General features: G+C 45.2%; 1 protein-coding gene across 5 annotated transcripts in view; it reads right to left on the bottom strand.

Annotated features, from left to right (window-relative positions):
• LINGO1 (leucine rich repeat and Ig domain containing 1) overlaps positions 1 to 14,649 on the bottom strand; it is a 675,027-nt gene that overhangs the window by 34,124 nt on the left and 626,254 nt on the right. The window lies entirely within an intron of this gene.

Genomic DNA, 14,649 nt, shown 5'->3' with positions numbered 1-14,649 from the left:
TTGAAAATGTCTGTTGGGGCACTTTGATACACCAAGACACACGGGGCACGCTGATACATATAAAAGTGCCCCGCTAATGTACAATAGTGCCCCAATATACAAGTTTGCATGAAATCTCTAAACTCATCAAATTTGAAAAAACAACAACTGTTGTTTACTACGTGGCCAAAGTCATTTCTAAATATAATATGACCGATTATCAAGTATCATATCTCAGGAAAAAACCAGGATCTTGTATGTTTGTTTTCTCCACTGTAGAAGATAAGGCAAGTGTTGATTTCAAGGATGTTGTCTTGCTAGAGCCGAAACCAAATTTCCCAAAGGGCACATCTCAAACAGCATCTCTTTATACTTTTTCTATTGACTTAAGTGGATAGAATGTGCAATAGAAGCTAAATGTTAAGTAATTATCTTATTTTTTATAAGCATTTTGTTTAAATTACTATTTTTTGACTACCTAATATGAGTTCTTATACTTTCTAAGTTTTTCCAAAGTTTTTTTTTTTAAATGGATAGGTGTTTGAGGAAAGATTAATATAAGTTTTGATGTTTTGTTAAGAAAACCTGTCATAAAGTCTATGATATGTGTGAAACACTGTTAGTTTTGATACGTAATTTAGATTTTAAGTAACAAATTGTAAGGCTGATTATGGTCTCTCACAATAAAAATCGTTTTTTCATTAAATTTTTGAAAATAATTACCATTCTCATACAATTTACGCTTTGTATCAAAGTGCCCCGTCCAATGTATTAAAGTGCACCATAGGTGGGGCAGAATGATACAAAACCCACTTTTTTACTGGTCATTATATTCTCGTGATCTTCTAACTTTAATGGTTCTTTTGATTGCTATTATAATATTGATTAGTTATGCCATGCATCAAGCAAAAAATATATTATTTGACTCATTTTTGTTACATAAAATATGAGATTGAATTTTTCTGTATCAATCTGCCCCACTTCCCCCTAATCCATTTAGAATATTACACAATAACATTAATTATCGGTGAATGATTATTAAACAGAAATCCACTCCAAATCATTACAGTGGTACCTCACAAGACGAATGCCTCGCAAGACGAAAAACACGCAAGACGAAAGAGTTTTCCGTTTTTTGAGTCGTTCCGCAAAATGAATTTCCCTATGGGCTTGCTTTGCAAGACGAAACGTCTTGCGAGTTCTTGCGAGTTAGTTTCCTTTTTCTTAAAGCTGCTAAGCCGCTAATAGCTGCTAAGCCATTAATAGCCGCTAAGCCGTTAATAGCCGCTAAGCCGCTAACAGCCGCTAAGCCGCTAATAGCCGTGCTTCGCAAGACGAAAAAAACGGATTAATTTCGTCTTGCGAGGCACCACTGTACAGGAAGCGACCATTTTGCATGGGGGTTCCTGACCCCCGTGTGTGTTGGCAAAGTGTGCAGAAGCCCTCCCCATTTCCCGGCCACTTCCAGGTCGGCAGCGACAAGTGTGTGCGCATCAATCGGAGACATGTAAAATGGTTGCTGCCTGTACTAGACTAGAATCAATAAAAATAGCAGCAAAGTCACAATAGGCCATTTACAAGGGTTCAGCTGAGCAGCAAGGGCACATAGCTTATAAAATTACAAAATGCACTAACATAACTGGTGCTTTGGTCCAGGCCAACACTGAGTAAAAGGGAGGGCATCCCACAGATCTTGCACTGGCTTTGGAAACTGTCGCTGTTTTCCCAACCTTTCCCAAGGTTCCACATGATACCTTGGAGGTTCCTCCTTCTGTTTCCCAGAGCTAGAAACTGCCCAAACCTTTCCAGACTGTTTTCTGGGCAATTCTAAGGTCCAGGACTACCCAAATTCCAAGGATCAGTCCAGACTTCCTAACCTGGGGCTGGGGCATGTCACCCCAGTCATGCTGAGCACGAGAGGGTATTGCGTCATCTTCTGCGTGAGAAGCCCTTCTAATGTTGAGAGACTGCTGTCCCGACTTTGCTTTCTCCTGGTTTTTCATTCTTCTCAATCCTAGGTTTGGTAATAATAATAATAATAATAATAATAATAATAATAATAATAATAATATTTATTTGTACCCCGCCCATCTGGCTGGGTTTCCCCAGCCACTCTAGGCGGCTTCCATAGAAACCAAAAATACAGTAAAATATCACAGATTAAAAACTTCCCTGAACAGGGCTGCCTTAAGATGTGGTTCTCCACATTTCCATGCCAGTTTGTGCTTTTTCCTTTTTTTAAAAAAACTCCTCATGGAAAATTCATCAGCATTTTAGCGTGAATTTCTCCCAATACAAATTTTTGTACACAATTTCACACAATATGACTTTTTTTGGGTGAAGTAATCCCACAACAGAATGCATGTTTGCATGTTATTTTCACTAATTTATGCATTTATTGGCACAAATCCCCAGAGTATATGCAGTTCTGTACACATTACTTGACTGCAGAACTGCATTGCAAAATTCAGAGGAATGCGAATTTTGAAGCACAGCTGTGCTTTGGTTCGCTAGGACCAGGAGGAGACTAGGGTCCCAATGCCTACTTGGCCATGAAGTAGGGCCAGTTGTTGTGGGGAATTAAGAATTAAATATGGAGGGGGAAAGCCATGGATGCCACTTTGAGCTCCATGGAGGAAAAAGGTGGGGTATAAATGCAATAAATAATAAATTTAGTTCAGCTTTAAATGTAAACTGGATCAAATTTCTCCCCCAGCCCTCACCATGACTGCCTTTCATCTTCTCTTCTCCAGGCCAAACATCCCCAGTGCTTTCAATCCTCCCTCGTAGGACTTCGTTTTCAGACATCTTGCGATCCTGAGCCCCCTACCCTGCGGCTTCTCCGTGTCCTTCTTAAAATGCAGCACTGCATGGAGAGGCAAATCTGTTTGGCAGTGGGCCCAGGCTGCCTTGGGAGGTGGCTGGCTTTCCTTCACTGGACCGCCATCCCTTAGGAATGCTGCAGGCGCATCCTGCCTTGCGGATCCTGCACTATGTAAGGGGGTTGGACTAGGAGGCCTTTAAGGTCCTTTCCAACTCTACAATTCTGCTTTTGTGAAAGCACTAGTTTGTGCCAGCCCTTCTGATCTTCACATTGTTGTTGTTGTTTAGTCATTTCCGACTCTTCGTGACTCCCTGGACCAGAGCACGAAAGGCACTCCTGTCTTCCACTGCCTCCTGCAGTTTGGTCAGACTCATGCTGGTACCTTCAAGAACACTGTCCCGCCATCTCGTCCTCTGTCATCCCCTTCTCCTTGTGCCCTCCATCTTTCTCAACATCAGGGTCTTTTCCAGGGAGTCTTCTCTTCTCATGAGATGGCCAAAGTATTGGAACCTCAGCTTCAGGATCTGTCCTTCCAGTGAGCACTCAGGGCAGAGGGCAATTTTCTCTTCTTGCCCCCCTCCAACATGCCCACAACAATCTGGACATAACTAGCCACCTGTTTCCAATAAACCTAAGACTGTAAGCTCCTTAAGAATAGTCTCTTTGATTCTGAGCCTGTTAGGTTGCATTCCTAGTCCAAATCTGGGGCTCTGGGGGACTTAAACACAACACAATACAGAGAAACAAAGATGGTTAGGCAGCAATTTGGAACGAGGAAAATCATTGCCACTGCATGATGGTGACAAAGGAGACCGTGACAGGCCCCTATTTGCAACCACCCAGCAGTCTTGTGTGTCCCAGAGCCACAGCCATACATTTCCTGCCACTGAGAGGCTCCATTGAGCCTTTTCTGCCCACCTCTCTTCGTAGAAGCAGAACTGAAAAATCACTGGTGTATCTAAGTATTTGATATCAACTCCCAGAAGCATCCCGCAGCCACAGCCCCGAGGCTCCTGCCGCTTGCAGCTCAGTATTGCCACCATCAACTCCCACCTGCCTCTCCAGGTAAGGGCTCTTGCCCCATACCTTGCAGCCATTCCAGAAGAAGCAGAGACAGGCCCACTGTGAGATTAAACCATGCAAGAAACACCCTGTGTTCCTTAAAGAGGAAACAGTGAAGGTTACCCTACCCAGTGGTGCTGGTCCATTGGGGCAAATGGGGCAGCACCCCCCCACCTCAGTCTGGACGGAGCCAGCCCCTCCCACCTCCTGCTGCTCTCCCTGCTTTCCCCCTACCACCCCATGGGCAGCAGCCCTTCCCAAGCTGCTTCAGGAGAGGCTATTGGCAAATGAATGTCCACTGATCAAGGCCAACAGAGAAGAAGGCTAACAGTGATAGCTCCCAAAGGTGATAGCCCAGAGTATCCTGTTCCCGCATTAACTCCCCAACTTTCCAATTTGCAGTTACAGATGGATCATGTTGCTCATTTCCACCCTTTCCCATTTATTTTATTTTTTTGCTGAATGCTACGTCCACTTTATTCTGTTTTTCAAGTGAATGCATCATCCCCCCAGAAATTTTTTTGGAAGTTGTATACGTTTTATATGCAAACATAACCTAAAACATGCATTTGTGGGGGTATGCTTTTCAATGCATTTCACCCTAATGTATGCACTTTGTACATCTTTATAAGGTAATTTCTTTTACATAAAATACATGTTTTGTGCACACTTTCAGAGGGCCAACTCTGCATCACAAAATCAGGAGACATATGTAACTGTTGCATGTTTGGGTGCAACTCCGTTTGAAGAAGAGGGGTTTGCATGGGGTTAACCCAAAGATTAGGGACCTCCAGTTTCCCATACTATCCCTGTATCTTTAACCTCTCAAGCTGACCTCTTTATCTCCACATTGTTTATACTGATACTCTCAGGCTGCATCATGTTTTTGCTCCTCCTCCTCCCACTTCCTTCTCAAGGTGGCGAGTCGCATTTAACTGTCCTCAGAGAGAATAAAGGTGCAAGCATGGCTGCCGTATTCTTCTCTGACCTTTGGGGTCCCTCCCAACTCTACAGTTCTGTGACTCTGATTCTGTCCAAGTCATGCATCTCCTGCAAGAAACCACCTTGTGCTTTTCTTACCTACAAGCATCTCTTTGTGTGAGCTTGCAACAAGACAGCTCTGCTAGCTGAAAAGCTGCTCACTCTGCATACCAAAAGGGTTTCAATAGGTCATTGATCTGATTAGTAACTGGATTGATAATGTCTTCTGATTTATCTGCAAGTTCAGGACCAGTGAATGAGATCAGTCCGCTGCAAAAAGTGAACCAACCGGTTTTCTCCTCCATGCCTGATTGACAGCTTATTAAAGTCTGATACAGATTGCATCCTTAACAGTCAGAATCATAGATTTGAATTTCTATGCTATCGGTTCCAACTCCCTGCTCGATGCAGGAATATTGGTCTTCGCTACTTCAAACTAGTTTTTCTGGAGCTGCCTCTGCTTGGCAATGTGTATGTGTGCACTCACACAAAGACATGCAGGTCATGATCTTTGTGTGACAACAGGGAAGTTGCAGATGTACACAAGTGTCTTTACTTCCAAGCTAAGGATAGTTGGATACATAGGGTGTGAGCACAGCTTAGCAATACAGAGATAACCTGTCAGAGGACGATCCTTCAGTTTTTCATTCAGAATGCTCTACGTCACGTGAATGAGGCGAATGCTTCAGATGGGTGATGCTCAATCAAAACAATCCCTGTTCCATCCATGTGGATATCCCAGCAATGCCTGGTGGATGCACATAGAGTGAGACAAGCTGCGCTCTGTCAAAGGCCTGGCCTACCACCAAACCACAGGTTATGGGTCAAAACTGTTACTGGGTTGCAAGCAGAGGCTTCTGAAGAAGCCAGAGGCCATCTGGTCTGCCTCTTAGTGCAGACCCAGGTCACTGAGCCTGAGCTTCCACAGCCGTCTCCTGCCATGAACCGCCCTTGGCAGAATCGGAAGCAACAGCAGCAGATCGGTTCCATGGTCATGATATAATCTTATTCCCTTATTAACTATGTTGTTCTAAATATATTTGACTTTCTGTTTCCTGTTCATTAGGTTGTTTTGAAGATATATTTTATATTTTACTTCCTTCAGTAATGTTTTATTCTGGATTTGTTGCAAACTGCTTTGAGATTTCCCTTGCTCCAATAATGGGCCCCATTTTGAATTGAGTGCAGACCTAGGAATAAGGTTCAAGGTGAGGCTTCCTTTCCCAAACTTGCCTATGCAAAGGTGTGTTTTGTACTCAGCTCAAGGCAGGTCAGCTGGTTTGTCTATCTGTGTGATAGTGAGTTGGACTCACTCCTTATACAGTAACAATCCCTGGTAACTAGTCAGCTTCCTGGCAGTAAGCAGACTCCTGTCAAAACAAAATTTAAAAAATTCATTCTGGTAGCACCTTAGAGACCAACCAAGTTTGTTATTGGTATGAGCTTTCGTGTGCATGCAAGATATCTGAAGAAGTGTGCATGCACGTGAAAGCTCATACCAATAACAAACTTAGTTGGTCTCTAAGGTGCCACTGGAAGGAACTTTTTTTATTTTGTTTCGGCTACGGCAGACCAACACAGCTATCTACCTGTAACCAGACTCCTGTCAGTTCAAGATAGTTTTTATTATAGAAACAAACATCCCGAGCGGGGCTTCACACTCCTCTCAGCAACAATAGATGCTCTAATCTGAATCCGAGTTCCGCTACCAACAGGATCTACGCCAGAACCTCGCCATCAGCTCTTCTCCACTGGCAGTGGACAGAGTCTCTCTCTTATCTGCTGGCAGCCTGGCCTCTCCTTGGCCTCTTCCAGCCCTGCCTCTTCATCTGAGCTAGGAGTGTGAAGGGAGGGCTGTGGGTGTCAGTTTTGGAAACCACTCCTTCTCCCTCATCAGAACCTCAGCCTATGACCTGCTAGCTCTGAAGTTAACTCTTCTGCCTCACTTTCTGAGGCTCACCCTTCTGCTGGCGGGTGCCTGGAGGGCCACGTTCCTGACACTCCTGCTGCCAGTTACCGCCACCTTTGAGCTTTCTGTGCATCTCTTCAAAGCAGCCACAAGCCTCTTGGGTGTTTTCACATATTTGCAAGGAGAACATGCAAAAGCAAGGGATATCTTTGCCAATTTGTGGCTATCTTGCTTTGCTTCTTTATTTTAACAGGGTTCATATATTGTTTAATTGTAAATAAAACCTCTAATTAGTTTGCAAATAGCGTAAAATATACGCTAATGTTGTCAATAAATGTCAGTTAAAAACAAGCTTCAATTAAAATAAAGTCAACAAATTAAATACATTATAAACTAAAATAACGATAATGTCTGGGTAGAAGCTTTTAGCAAGGGCAGAAAAAAGTACTGATGGCGGCTGCCTAATGTCAATGGGCAGGGAGTTCCAGAGAGTTGGGCTGCCACCAATAAAAGTGGAGAATGAACATCATGTGGCATTTGTAGAAGCACCAGTTGCGCTGACTGAGGTGGCCAAGTGGGCATTCACAGGGTAAGGTAAAGCAGTCCAGCCATCTCTGAAAACTGTCCTGAAATTTCCTGCATGCCCTAATGTTCAGTCTGACCAGCTCAACTCACTGAGCATAGGCCAGTTTTCAAACATCTTTCTGTGCCTTGCTATTCACCCCTGAGTATGGATACGGCCCACTGGCAAACTGTGGCACTCCCTGCCACAAGATGCAGCAATGTCCATCAACCTGGATGGCATTAAAAAGAGATTAGGACACCTTATTGAGGATAAGTTATCAATTACTACTAGTCATATTGGCTAGGCATTTTCTCCAGTATCCAGTGCAGTATGTCTCTGAATACCAGTTTCTGAGGACCATAGACATGTGAGGGCTACTGCAGTTATGCCCATTTCAGCACGTGATCAGCCATGGTGGGAACAAGATGGACCTTCAGATCAGTCGAACAAAGCCTTTCTTATATCCTTGCCTACTCTTTCTGCTGCCCAAAATGAGGGATTGCTATTCACCAGGGACAGGCATTGGAAAACAGATAAAACCAGAACAGCTGGAGCATGGCAACAGTGTGCCGTTCTGCCAAGCACAGCAGCCGGGTGTCTCTCTGCTCTGCAATACCTGCATTTTCTTTCACTGGAGCCAAAGGAGACCTGGTTGGTTGCTAGAGCATGCTCACCCCTCCCTCTGCAGCCATTCAAGGCCCCCACTGGCTGCACCATCACTTTGCTTTGGGGCAGTGGGGGAAAGGCTGTGATACGGAACCCGGCTTCTGAAGGTGACACTGCTGCAGCTGACAATACAGAAAGGAGCAGCAGACTCTTCTCTTCCCCACCTGTCTCTTCTTGCAGAGATTTCTCCCTGAAAAGCCAGATTCCTGTCACTCCCTGGGTTATTGTCAAGATGCACCTAATAACAAAAAAGTATGGCCCCAGGGAAATGCAGAGAGAAAGGATGAAATGAGAGGGAGGGTGGGAGTGAGGGAGTGAGAGAGAGTGTTGGGGGGGGGGGAGGAGCTCTGGCTATGATCATTCTTGCAGCCTCCCTGCCTCCAGGCTGGTTTTACTTCCATACAAATATTTTCTCCCCTTATCCTCTGTGTCTCTCGCTTGTTTGAGTTTACATTATTTATGGCTTTGTCCATATTTGCCGTTATTGTTTCATTCAACAATAAAATGGATTAGATAAAAATGCCAACTGTTCTCTGCCTTTGTTTGTCCTAAGCACTGTGTTGTGACGCTGACGTTGCCTCGCTTTGGAGAGGAGCAGCGTCCCATTGTTTTCACAGCAGTGAACCGCCCAGAGGACGTGGCTAATTGGGTGGCATATAGAATGCCCAAGACAAAATGAATAAAGAGGGAAAGAGGGAATCGAGCTGTGAGCCTTCACACACACACAGAAGCCAAGGTGTCTGGCTTGCAGTTCCCCAGAGGTCTCCCATCCAGGCAATGTCCCAAGTCAGACATGATCAGCTTCAGCCAAGAGGTGGTCCTGTGGGCTCCAGCATGGGGCCGCCCAGATTCTGTTGAACTACAGCTTCCTTCCTTCCCAGCCAGCAAGGCCAACAGTAAGGGATGATGGGCATTGTAGTCCAACAATATCTGAACATCACAACATGGGCTACCTCTACTCTGGGTGCTGTTTTGGGGGTGCATGTGCTGCCTTTGCTAACCCAAAGGAACCAGTCATTTTCTCCCCTTCAGACCATTCTTCTCCAGCCTGTTTCCTTCTCCTCCCACTTTTCCAGTGAGAAGCTGGTCTCATTATAACTGCTAGGGAACCATCTGGATGGAAGCAAAAGACAGGAATATAGATCTGGTCACACCCATATCTCCCTCTCAGTGGGACGTTAGGAGCTCAAGTATTCAAAATTCACGATGACCTGGTTTGTACAGGAATTTGCTCAGCTCATTATGCTCAGCTGGGCTACAAATGGAGCCGTTTTCTGGGCCAGAAGTTCTCTACCACCAATGTCAAGCCAGCAGGCCCATGCGCGGGGGGGGGGGGGCAGGTGGGTACACTTGCCCCAGGCCTCAGAGGGCTAAGTTGGTATGGTGTCCCCCGCCAGGGACCAGCTGCTGTTTTACTTGAGTTTATAACTTTATTCCAACAAGACTCCTGCCCTGGGTCTCTGACAAGCTCTGCATGGGCCTGCAAACCTGCACTGCTCAGACCAGCATTCCGCAGGCCAACAGACATTTTCAGGGAATCCACTTGGAAGGGTCTGATACGCCAGCAGATTTCATCCAGTTATGTTAAAAGGAAAGAGGAAGTTATAGCCATTTTTAGCTTCCACACTGTAGTGAATGGGGAAGAAACACTCCTAGAATAATTTCTCATAGTGAATTATGTGAACAAAGAGTGCTTGGTTTGCACTGAATGTACAACCCTTTTGCTCTTCACTCAGAATTGGGGTTACCCTTCTTCCAGATCTTTGCTGCCTTTCTTTTTTTAAAGTGTGGTGTGGAAAATTGTAGTGATTGTTAATTACTGAATCCGATGCCTGCATACTCCATGAGCTAGTTAGAGACCAAAGATTTCCAATGTGCAGCCTGGTCCATTGCTGCCAGCGCTCTGGAGAAGAACGACACGTCTGATCACCTCTTGCCTGAGACTCCCTGAATCAAAGTTTCCCTCGCACAAGACCCCCGCAAGGTGGCCTGTGGTAAATGGTAGAAATTTGTTTAACAGGCGCACCATGCGATGGGTCCACTGTATTTAAATGGGGGCAGTGAGCGGGGGGGGGGGAGTCCATTCTCTACTGGAAGGGCAGCTGGGTCCAAATCCAGTTAAAGAAAGACCTAAGGTTTAAAGATAAAGAAGGGAGAGCCAGGGGGCCATCAAGAGTGAGTCCCTGGCAACACTCAGGTGGCACACGGGTCACAGTTTCCCCCACATAAATCACAGCGATTATTTCTAAATTTGCATCCAGACATAAACATTAGCGCATGCAAATTGCATGCAAAACAGCGTCCTCCTCTGCCCTCTTTCCCAGCAAAGCATAAGCAGACACCCCACTTGGCTAAATCCCACAAGCTCCGCTCTGTTTCACTTGCTTTTCCTGAAGAACTAGACTCTGAGTGATGACAACAGAAATAAATAAATAAAAATATAATGTCAGCAATGATAATGATGAAGGGAGAATTCACATTGGGCTGCATGACAATAAAAAGTAATCACAGGAAAGTGCCGACATTTAATTTAAACCAGAGCAAGTCATGGCAGCCAACCCTGACTGCTTCCCTCCCGTGACTTGAGTCTCCCAAGCGACAGCAGGCAGCCCGGAACCGAGAGATGGGAGGAGGCAGGTGCCGGCCTCAAGAGCCCGACTGGGCTGCTCGGCGTTCGTTTCTTCCTGCCATTGGCGGAGAAGGGACTTGAGCTGCAGGTGTTCTGTTTCTGAAGCATCTCCCTGGGGAGCTGTTACTGCTGCAGCTCACATGCCACTTAGCAAAGGACGCCTCCAGTAGCCTTCCAGCAGAGAAAGGCCATTGCTCTAGAGCAGAGCCAGTAACATCAGCTCTGGAGGTGGGGGCTGGAACTGATGGCCCCCTGGATGTTGCCAGACTCCCACTAGTCCAAGCCACATGGCCAGGGAGGATGGCAGTTTTCATTCAGCAATCTCTAGAAGGGCAAAGCTTAGCAGGCACTGACTGAGATAATTTATTTTTATTATTTATTTTATTTATTAAATTTCTATCGGGATGCGGGTGATGCTGTGGTCTAAACCACTGAGCCTAGGGCTTGCCGATCAGAAGATTGGCAGTTCGAATCCCCGCGACTGGGTGAGCTCCCGTTGTTCAGTCCCAGCTCCTGCACACCTAGCAATTCGAAAGCACATCAAAGTGCAAGTAGATAAATAGGTACCACTTTGGTGGAAAGGTAAACAGCGTTTCCGTGTGCTGCTCTGGCTTGCCAGAAGCGGCTTAGTCATGCTGGCCACATGACCCGGAAGCTGTCTGCAGACAAACGCCAGCTCCCTCAGCCTATAGAGCGAGATGAGTGTGCAACCCCAGAGTTGTTTGCGACTGGACCTAATGGTCGGGGGGGGGGTACCTTTACCTTTATACTGTCCTTCATCCCAAGATCACAGGGCAGTTTATAATATAAAACCACAAAAGACGTACCGTAATTACACATAAAAACAATTCCCACCCTCAGTTTAAAAGTCCACAGATTATTTAATTGGCCAAAGGCCTAGGAGAAGAGGAAGATTTTCACCTGGAGCCTAAAGATATGTAACAAAGGTGCCAGGTGAGCTTCCCTGGGGGGAGCGTCCCACAAGCTCATGAGGCCAGGCCCACCTCTCCCCCCCCCACTCAATGCCATGTGTTTTGTGAAGCCTGTTGGTTGCCCTCTCATTCCCTATCCAAAGTCGAAACAGATCCTTTTATTCCTCTGTGGCCATGCAAGAGGTTTAATCCTGGCATGTTGGTGGTGCCTCGAGCTGAGGGCAAAGGTTGGCACTTTTTGATGCTCTGTTCTCATTTTCAGTTTAGCATACCCTCCAACATTTCTCCAATAAAAATAGTGACATCCTATTCCATCATCATCATTTTACTATTTATACCCCGCTCATCTGACTGTGTTGCCCTAACATATATAAAAAACATAATAAAAGACTGAACTTTTTTAAAACAAACATACAAACAAACAAACAAACAAACAAACCCTATACAGGGCTGCCTTTAGATGGCTCAGGGGTCAGATAACTCCATACCCTCCAACATTTCTGTGATGAAAATAGGGACATCCTAAGGAAAAGCAGGACATTCCAGGATCAAATAAGATACCAGGACGGCTTCTATAAATCTGGCACATCCCTGGGAAATAGGTACACCTGGAGGGTCTGGTTTAGTCCAGTTTCAGGTTAGGGATCAACATCCTTCCATGGAAGATTAAACACAGGACTTTCTAAATGATCGTCTTTCCCTTGAAATTCAAGCAGCACACAAGCAAAAGCCTCACCTGTGCTAAAGATGACACTACTTCACAATGCCCACCCCCCGGTAGATTTCTGGGAGCTGTTGTCGCATCCTGGGGCAAAGTTCGCTACCAGGAGCATCTACTTCTGGGTTAGTGGAGCTCGTTACTCGAAGCGTTCGTAAGGAGGACAGTGCGTAACCTGAGGTTCCACTGTATAGTGTAAATGGCCAAAGTCAAGCAATTAATACTCCCTTTGCTAGAATGGGAAGATGCCGCCTTCTAATTCAATGTTCTCCAACCTGGTGCCTCCCAAATGCTTTCTACTGCAGCTCTCATCAGCTCCAGCTCCAGGGATGATGAGGAGTCACCACCCAACAGCACTGACAGTGTGGTGTGAGGGTTACAGGGCTGGAGCCATAAAACTCACTGAGTGACCTTGAGACAATCAGAGCCCAGCCTACCTCACAGGGCTGCTGCAAGAATAAAATGGGGAGGGGGAGAGCCAAGGGGCTTCTTGGACAAAAGGTGAGATAGAGATTTAAAAACATACAATGTAAGTGAACAAATCAGGGGGGCCACCAGTTTCCCATTCATGCTGTGGGTCCACGGATTTCACATCTGTTAGGGTAGCCCGGAAAACCCAGACATGGCATCTTTGGGAGGGCCAACATGCCCAGTTGGGCAGATTTTTACATTTTAAAGGAAATGTCTGGATTTGGGGGTTGGGGGGGGGCTTGGGCTCAGGCAGCTCGGCCCTCCCCAGCACCTCTTTCCCCGGCTTGGGCTGGCAGTGACTTGGACTGTCCTCTTTTTAGCACTTCAAGATATGGCAGCCCATCTGCCATCCATGCTCTTCAGCTGGAGAATGGACCTCGGAACCTTATATCTATATTAATAGAACTGTAGGGTTGGAACTCAAGGGTCATCTAGTCCACCCCCTGCAATGCAGGAATCACAACTAAAGAATCCCTGGCAGATGGCCATCTAACCTTGAAAACGATGAAAAAGAGCCCCCCAAGCAGAAAAGTAGCACAGCAGGATAAGGACTGTACTGGGCTTTCTTTCCCCCCATTATTGGTTTGTTTTTGTTTTTATCTTAAATACATTTTTATTATGTATTTTGTGTTTTCTATATTGTAATTTTATGCTGTGAACTGCCCTGAGATTTATGGATGAAGGGTGGTATACAAAATTTAATAATAATAATAATAATAATAATAATAATAATAATAATAATAATAATAATTTACTAGCTTTCAATCTGCTGTGCATTTCCCTCTGCCAACAATCAAGGGGATTTTTGATTTATTTTTTTTAATGTGGCCCATCACTTGCTGTCTGAAGTGGTCTTGTCCTCTCTCTCACCCGAGGATTCTGCCATCCTATTCTGCCATACACAATCCTGGATCTGGCCTTTTATCTGAAGCCACCAGGGAAACTGAGGAGGAAAATCAGGCAGGGTGATTGGTAGTGGAAAATACAGAGAGGATTGGGGAGGAAAGAAAAGAGACCTCTTTTACAAATATCTATTGCAAATGTGGCCAAATGTCTTGAAAACGCAAATTTACAATGCCCAGGAGTACAAAGGAATATTTATAACTTCTGGCCAGATACTTCCACTGGGTTATTGCAGTATGGGGATCTCAAACATTCAGGCTGAACATCTATACTCACTTGCCAGGGAATAAGTCCTATTAAGCTCAATGCAGCTTACTTCTAAGTAGTCGTGCATAAGATGACACTGCTGTATTTTGTTACTGGGAAACCTTGAGATGGGTGGCCTCAGCATGACAGCAGAAATTTGCCTGTTTCTAAAGGGTGGGAAGGAACCTGACCCAGACATTGCTGTGATCGAGAGATGAGAGGGAGAGGAGGCCTTCTCAAAGAAAACCAGCACCACCAGGGCAACCGTCGTTGCCTGTGGGGCATTGGGAAAGAGGAAGAAACACGGGGGGGGGGGGGAGAGAAGAGAGTCAATAGGCAACTGTCTGGCAAAAGAGCTGGTTTGATCATATACAGGCGATGGGTTCGAAAGATATAGCTTTTTCCGTAGTGGTGGCCAGATGATGGCATTCTCTTCCAGATGAGCCAATTAATATAGATTATAGAAATCTCTCCTGTCAGCTTTTTAAGTATATTCTTTAGTTTTAAACTTGCAATACTCTTGCTGTGGTTTTCTTTTTCATTTTGAACTGCTGCTCATTAATACTGTTACACAGTTAATGTATTAATATTGTCATTTTAACTGCCCATTTGCAGCTACCCAATTGTTGCTTTTATTTTTGCCACTATTTTCACCAGATGTTGCTTCAAGTGGTTGTGCTTGGTTTATTTTTTTAGTTTTAAGGAAGCAGGATATAAACACAGTATTTAAAGTGAAATGAACAAAACGCAAGTGAACAGACTGG

This window comes from Podarcis bocagei, assembly GCF_964188305.1.
Source record: "Podarcis bocagei genome assembly, chromosome: 9".
NCBI lineage: Eukaryota > Metazoa > Chordata > Lepidosauria > Squamata > Lacertidae > Podarcis > Podarcis bocagei.
This window is presented reverse-complemented; position numbering and strand designations above follow the sequence as displayed.